General features: G+C 43.6%; 1 pseudogene; it reads right to left on the bottom strand.

Annotated features, from left to right (window-relative positions):
* Window positions 1-5839: 5839 nt before the first annotated feature.
* On the bottom strand, window positions 5840-7739 carry LOC140618968 (eukaryotic translation initiation factor 4E type 2 pseudogene; annotated as a pseudogene).
* Between the last annotated feature and the right edge of the window lie 271 nt (window positions 7740-8010).

Genomic DNA, 8010 nt, shown 5'->3' with positions numbered 1-8010 from the left:
TAGGTGTCTACCTTTGGCTCAGGTCATGATCCTGGAGTCCTGGGATCGAGTCCGAGTCCCTGCTTGTTGGGGAGCCCGCTTCTCCCTCTCCCACTGACTGCTGCTCCCTCTACTTGTGCTCTGAGCTTTCTTTCTGTTAAATAAATAAATAAAATCTTTAAAACAAAACAAAACAAAAATAAAAACAAAACCGGAATTTTTAAAAAAGATTTTATTTATTTATTCATGAGAGAGACACACACACACACACAGAGAGAGAGAGAGAGAGAGAGAGAGGCAGAGAGAGGGAAAAGCAGGCTTCATGCAGGGAGCTGGATGCAGGACTCGATCCCAGGACTCCAGGATCATGCCCTGGGCCTAAAGGTCTCGAGGCTTAACCGTTGAGCCACCCAGGCGCCCCAAAACTGGAATTTCCAGAGTGATAGGAGTATCTTTATTATAGTAATGGTGACTCAAGGTGGGCCCCTATATAGCTTCAGAATGGTGGATGGTCACCAAAAGACCTGGCACTTGATCAGAGGATTAGACTTTTCCACCTCTGAAGAGGGGAGGGGTTTGGATATTGAGTTTAGTCACCTAACCAGGGGCATCTAGGTGGCTCAGTGATTGAGCATCTGCCTTTGGCTTGGGTGGTGATCCCAGGGTCCTGAGATCAAGTTCCACATCAGGCTCCCTCCAGGGAGCCTGCTTCTCCCTCTGCCTATGTTCCTGCCCTTCTCTCTGTGTCTCTTATGAATAAGTAAAATCTTAAAAAAAAATTACCTGACCAATTATTTAATTGATCATGCCTATGGTAATCAAAACCCCAATAAAAACTCTGGACACCTAAGCTTAAGAGAACTTCCTGGCTGGTAACCATATTGATGTGCCAGGAGGTGATACACCCTGTCTTGGCAAGAAGGCACAGAAGCATTGCGCTGCTCCTCACACTAAATGTTATGTGTCTCTTCATTTGGCTGTTTCAGAATAGTATCCTGTATAATAAAGCTGTAATTGTAAGTACAGTGCTCTTCTAAGTTCTGTGGGTCATTCTAGTGAATTATCAAACCTCAGGGAGTCATGGGAAATTCTGCATTTATGGCCAATCAGAAGTTTGGTTGGTTTGGAGGCCCCTACCCTATGGCTTGGCAATTAAAGTGGGGCAGTCTTGTTGTGGACTACTAAGATCTGTTTTTGACTCACAGCAATTAAGTTCTGGCAAAAGAAAAAAGCGAAGAATTTTTTTTCTCACATCAACAACCAATCCTTCAACTCTCCAGACTTCAGGTGGGTATCCTACAACTTAATTTAACTCTGACGCTAAATACCTGGAGTTAGCATCAGATTTCATAAGTTAGGGGCCCAGTCCCACAAGACACCCCCTCAAACACACTTCAGATGCCAGTCTCAAGTTCATGTTGTCACCTGTGCTTCTGAACCAACTTGTTATAAATCACAGGTTCCCACAACCCACTCCTCAGGTTCTATAATTTGCTTTAATAGCTCAAAGGACTCAGGAAAACATTGTACTTACGTTTACTGGCTTGTAAAGGATAAAATAAAGAATACAGATAACTGCCAGAGCCAGAGGAGGACACACGCAGGTCAAGGGCTGGGTGAGTCCCGAGCACAGGAGCTTCTGTCTTTGTGGAGTTAGGGTATGCCATCCTCATGGCACATGGATACATTTACCAACTCAGAAGCTCTCCAAACTCCATAGTTTAGGGTTTTTAATGGAGGTTCCATTTCACAGGCATGACGGATTAAATCATTGGCCATTGGTGATTAACTCAACCCCAGCCCTTCTCCCTTCCCAGAGGCAAGGGTGGAAGGGTGGAGTGGGGTTGATATTTCCAATTTTCTATTCACATTGTTAGCTCTCTGGAAACCATCCCCCATCCTAAAGCTACCTAGGGGCTCCCCAAGGTCACCTCATGAGCATAAGCTCAGGTATGACTGAAAGGAGTTTATAATAAACAACTAAAGACACTTTTCTCAGGGAATTTCCAAGGATTTTAGAAACTCTTGGGCCAGGAACCAGGGCAAAGACCAAATACTTATTATTATATCATTGTATTGCCAAGAACTGTGCACCTAAACCTGTGTAGTCAGGTGCTAACTCTAGGAGGTTAGCATCAGAACTGAGTAAATACACACAGCTGGGAGTTAAACAGAACACATGCTTTAGTGGAGAAGCCCAGTTAGATATAAGACCCAACCTACAGCAGGTGTTCACAGAATCTTTGAGTCCCAACAACTAATTAGGTGCAGTCTCCACTTGCAGTGAATTTAGGTTATTTGTAAATAGGTTTCTTCTGAACTTTGAAACAGATTTTCCCATAGAAACAGTGTTAACAGTGGTGATTCTGACTGACCCACAAAATGTTATTCAGTTCATAACACTTCCCAGCAATCCTGTGAACTAAACAGAATCCTTTCAACAAAAATTCATTTTCAGGATACCTGGGTGGCTCAGTCAGTTAAGTGTTTGCTTTCAGTTCAAGTCAGGACCTCAGGGTCCTGGGCTCGAGCCCCCACATTGGGCTCCCTGCTTTGCGGGGATTCTGCTTCTCCTTCTCCCTCTGTCTCTGTGCGCCCTCCCGACCCTGCTCATGCTCGCTTTCTATCTTTCTTTTTCTCAAATAACTAAAATCTTAAAAAACAAACAAACAAAAAAACTAAAGAAAAACCATTTTCACTAAATTAGCCAGTTGGATCTTATGTCTTGTAATGAATAATGTTGTCCAAAAAAAAAAGCATTGTAAGAACCTAAATCCCTGAGAATATATCTGCTTCTCCCACTCATATATCCTGCAGCTACAGAACAGAAGGGGGGTAATTTTTCTCCTTCTTAAAACTATTTCACTTTTTGACCAAGCAACTTGACCAAGAAATTTCTAGGAAGCCAACTTATATATAGAAATATTCATGCTATGTAATTACAGGGATGTCTATTACCAGTTCCAGGAATGAAAAATAATGACAAAAGGTCCTTCAAAAAGAGACCAGTTAAATAAATTGTACTTAGTGGAACCATACAAAAAGTAAAAAGAATCAAGGTGCCACCTAGGTGGCCAGTTAAGTGGCTGACTCTTGATTTGGACTCAGATCATGATCTCTGGGTCCTGGGATGGCGCCCCATGTGGAGTCCCACATCAGGCTCTGTGCTCAGCGGGGAGACTGCTTGAAGATTGTCTTGCTCTACCCCAGCTCCTCCCCTCCCTTCTCTCTTCCTCTATCAAATAAATAAATCTTTAAAAAACAATTGAGTGTGGAAAATACATTGCTTTAAGAAAGTTAAAAATCAAATACATCAGGGTGCGTAAGTGGCTCAATTGGTTTAACAACCAACTCTTGATTTTGGCTCTGGCCATGATCATAGAGCCAGTTCTCCAACCTCTCTTCCCCACCACCATGGAGCTTACACTGGGTGTAGAGCCTGCTTGGGATTCTCTTTCTCCCTCTCCTTCTGCCTCTCCCTCGTACTTGCTCTCTTTCTTTCTCTTACAACAAAACAAAACAAAAAATGAATATATCAGGAGAATTCTGTATTTGTAAGTATAATATTAAATAATATTAGTAATATTAAACTATCTAGTATTATGTTAGGCTTAGAAATAAAGGGGAGGAATAATCCATTCCCAGTGGTGGCCTCTAAAAGGTTGGGCTTTCAAAGACTTTGACATCTTACCATTAAATAATTTTGCAACTAGGTTATTTTTGTAAGCAGGGAGAAAAATAAGTCATATTTCTTCCTCTGCTCCTGACTTACATTGTACTGATAGGAGAGTTTTATAAGCCAGATTTTCAGACTTGCTGTTTTGCATGCCTTATTGGTTGAATGATCCGTGGCATATTTTTTTTTCTTGTTTGCCCCGTCTTTTCAATTTTATTGCAACCTAATTTACAAACAATAAAAGCACCCATATTAAGTGCACAGTACAAGGTGTTTTGACCTAGGGAACTATGACAGACATCAAGGTACACGTTATTTCCATGTTATCAATCCTCATTCCTCCTCTGACCCCTGGCAGCTCTGAACATGCTTTCTTTTACTGCAGAGAGGAGTTTTATATAAATGAATATAGTCATGTCCACTTCTGTGTCAGGTTTCTTTCATTCAGCATAATGTATTTGAGGTTCATCCACACTGTTGATCACATCAGTAGATTTCTTTTTATTGTCTAGCAGCACATCCATCATGTGGATGTACCACAATTTATGTTGATGGACAGAAGAGTTGATTCCAGCTTTTAGCTAATATGGATGAAGCTGCTATGAACATTTTGTACAAGTCTGTTGGGAGAACATGTTTTTATTTCTCTTGGAAAAATGCTTAGGAATGGAACCGCTGGATCACATGATCAGTCTATGTTTTAAGTTTACAAGAAACTGCCAAAACTGTTTTCCAACGTGATTGTACCACTTGACATTTCCAGCAGCAATAAGTGAGCATTCCAGTTGTTCCACATACTTGCCAACTTGGTATAAATATATTTTCAATAAATGAACAGAAGAGCAGTGGCTCTGTGTCCTGGGAACAACTTTTTTCCCTTGCATAGGAGATCCAGAAGTTCTTCTGAATACAGACATTACAACATCATCGAGGGTAGGATAAAGTAGGAATAATGACAAGCTCAAACTTGCCTTAATTCCCTGGGGCATCTTATTTTTACTGGCCTATATTCAGCAGCAGAAAAAAAGAAAAAGTTTACCAACATTTTTATTTCTGACCCAAAAAGGCAGACAGGGTGTAGTGATTACAGTGGCAGCAGAAAGGATTTAGATGAGATCTGAGGAAGACCTGCTTCCTGTTTTACTAGGAGATGATCTGGAAAAGAAGATTAGATGCAGTTCCCCTTAAGCAAGCGCTGTTTCTCCAGCTACAGTGGAATTTTGGTAAAGCCCTGGGGATAGGTGTTGCCTTATCCTTCTCTGCTCTGCCAAACTCAGGTCCCAGCCAGGATGGGGGAGGGGAATCCCTCTCTTTTGGCCAAAGCTATCACTTACCGAATCTGAGACACCAGTAAGGACCTCCTCCCCAACATTTCCCCTGCAGCCCAGGTGCCAGCCAGGACCCCTCAACTCTCCACAGTCTGTTCCCTCAGCCACAACCCCTGCCCCCAGTCTAGGGATTTTCCCTAATTGAGTGCTGCTTTTCCTGGTGTCTCCAGCCACCAACCTCTTTCCCTTCCTTCTCAGCAGCTGCCTTGGAATCACAGATTCCTGGCCCGGTGCCCAGCACAGACTCTGACACATAGAAGGCAATTAATTCATTCTTGTGGAATTACATCAAGGTGTTTCTGATGGCTATCTCTGGTGTGGAGTCTTGATGGTTTTCTTTATGGGCTGCTTCATCATAAACATTAAAAGTTAGTTTAGGCCAAAACAAAATTCGTTTTCATTGAATTCCATTTCTCTCTGGCATCCCAGCCTTTGCCTCTTCTTGCCCTTTGCTAGCTCCCTCCATCTTTTTATGTCACTGGCCCCATCCTCTCCATGCTTGACCTTCCTGTCACTGTTGTTTTTTTTTTTTAATAATTTTCATACAATATTTTTAAAAAGATGTTATTTATTTGAGAGAGTGAGCGAGAGAGAGAGCAAGAGAGCACAAGCAGGGGAGCAGCAGAGGGAGAAGGAGCAGCAGGCTCCCCAATGAGCAGGGAGCCTGAGGCAGGGCTTCATCCCAGGACGGTGGGATCATGAACTGAGCTGAAGGCAGATGCTTAACCAGCTGAGCCACCCAGGTGCCCCTGTCCAACATTACTTTTTAATTATTTTTAAAAATATTTTAAATTATTTTTTTAAGACTTTAACCGTTTATTTGACAGAGAGAAAGAGGACATAAGCAAGGGGAGCAGCAGAGGGAGGGAGAAGCAGGCTCTCCACTGAGCAGGGAGCCCAATGTAGGGCTCCATCACTGGACCCTGGCATTGGGCTCCATCACTGGACCCTGGGATCATGACTTGAGCCAAAGGCAGATGCTTCACCACATAACTAACTGAGCCACCTCAGCAACCCCCCCCCCCCATCACTGTGTTAGTTGTGGCAAGGGGCAACTCCATTGGGAGTGAGTCCCTGGTTCCCCAGATCTTGGTAAACCAGCATCCCCAACACCTTCTATCTCTGCCAACCTTCTCAAATTTTCTGGTGGAAAGGATTATTATTATTTTGTTTTAATGTGTATTGGGTTATAGTGACACACAATAAAGTGCATAAATCTTAAGTGTATCATGCAATGAATATTTTATAACATCTTTATTGGGAATACAATTCACATATCTTACAATTAACCCATTTAAAGTGCTTTGTGGGGGCACCTGGGTGGCTCAGTTGGTTAAGTGTCTGCCTTCTGTTCAGGTCATGACTCCGGGGTCCTGGGATGGAGCCCTACATCAGGCTCCCTGCTCAGAGGAGAGCCTCCTTCTCCCTCTGCCTTTCCTTCCTGCTCATGCTCTCTCAAATAATTAAAATCTTAATAAAAAAAAAGTGTTTTATGTTTTTTTGCTTTTGTTTTTTGTTTTAGTTTAGCACCATTTATTAAGTGATCTCAGCTGTTGTTGTAGCTGCTGTGTATCAGACTGTTCTTAAAACATAAAATGCGGGGATCCCTGGGTGGCTCAGCGGTTTGGCACCTGCCTTTGGCCCAGGGCGCAATCCTGGAGTCCCGGGATTGAGTCCCACGTCGGGCTCCCTGCATGGAGCCTGCTTCTCCTTCTGCCTGTGTCTCTGCCTCTCTCTCTCTCTCTCTATCTCTCTGTCTATCATGAATAAATAATAAATAAAATCTTTAAAAAAAACAACAAAAAACATAAAATGCTCTTCCAATTCCTCTTGTCCAGGACAGAAGCATCTTCCAGGTAGCACGCCAACAGAACAAGAGACTCCAATGATGCCAGCTTCAACGATGGTACCATCCAGAGAGGGAGAGGGTCATGGCACATTCAACCGCGGCTTCCAGAGGTTTTGAAAAAGGAGCCTTTGGGGGGCCCAGCCTGCCTGGCATTTCGGTGCTGTCGGTGTGGGTTTTGTACTCCATAATGGTGTTGGGAGGTAGGTTAAGCACTCGCCGAAGGGTATCCCGGATGCGGGCTGTGGTTGCTTGGTCACTGGCAGTCTTATTCCATATTGAAATAATGTCCTCCTCAAACTGGACAGAGACCACAGCCCCACAGATCTCCTCCTCAACCATGAACTGTTCCCCCAACATGGCCAGGATGAGATTCTCCCAGCAACGGGATGCCAAGCCCTTCCGCAGTCGAATAATCCACTTGCCACCATTTTTATGTGCATCATCCCCAAATGGGCTTAATTCCTTCTTTGAAGAGATGGAAGTCACTGTGGCCTGTCAGGTCCCCGGGACGTACCATGTGGCTATAAAACCTCCAGAACTGCTCCACAGAGGCAAAGGTGCCGATCTGTTTGATACTCTGTTCATAGCTCTGTGAGCTGGTGGGACGGCCGGGGGTTCTGGAGAACCAGAAAGTATAGTTGTACTGCAGGGGATGCGCTGCTGGCCCAGGGACAACAGCCTTCCTCTTACTGCTGCCCTGACCTTTGTCTCGTTCTGTTTTTTCCTTCTCACCATCTTTCTGTGTGCTGTTTTCTTCATTCTGATCATGGTCCCCACTGTCATCATCTTTCAATGCATCGAACTTGTGGTTCATTCTCTTGCCGCCGCCGTCGCCACTGCCTCACAGAGTGACTTCCGCTCCGCTGGCGTGTTTTATGGCTTTAAGCTTATTCACAAAATTGTGCAGTCATCACCACAATGTAATTCTAGAATATATCTTTAAAAATATTTTATTTAAAAAACATTTTTTTTTAGGGATCCCTGGGTGGCTCAGCAGTTTAGCGCCTGCCTTCAGCCCAGGGCATGATCCTGGAGTCGTGGGATCGAGTCCCACGTCCGGCTCCCTGCATGGAGCCTGCTTCTCCCTCTGCCTGTGTCTCTGCCTCTCTCTGTGTGTGTCCCTCATGAATAAATAAATAAAATCTTAAAAAATAAACTCATTTTATTTAGATTTTATT

This window comes from Canis lupus, chromosome 27 (genome assembly GCF_048164855.1).
Source record: "Canis lupus baileyi chromosome 27, mCanLup2.hap1, whole genome shotgun sequence".
In the NCBI taxonomy this organism is placed as follows: domain Eukaryota; kingdom Metazoa; phylum Chordata; class Mammalia; order Carnivora; family Canidae; genus Canis; species Canis lupus.
This window is presented reverse-complemented; position numbering and strand designations above follow the sequence as displayed.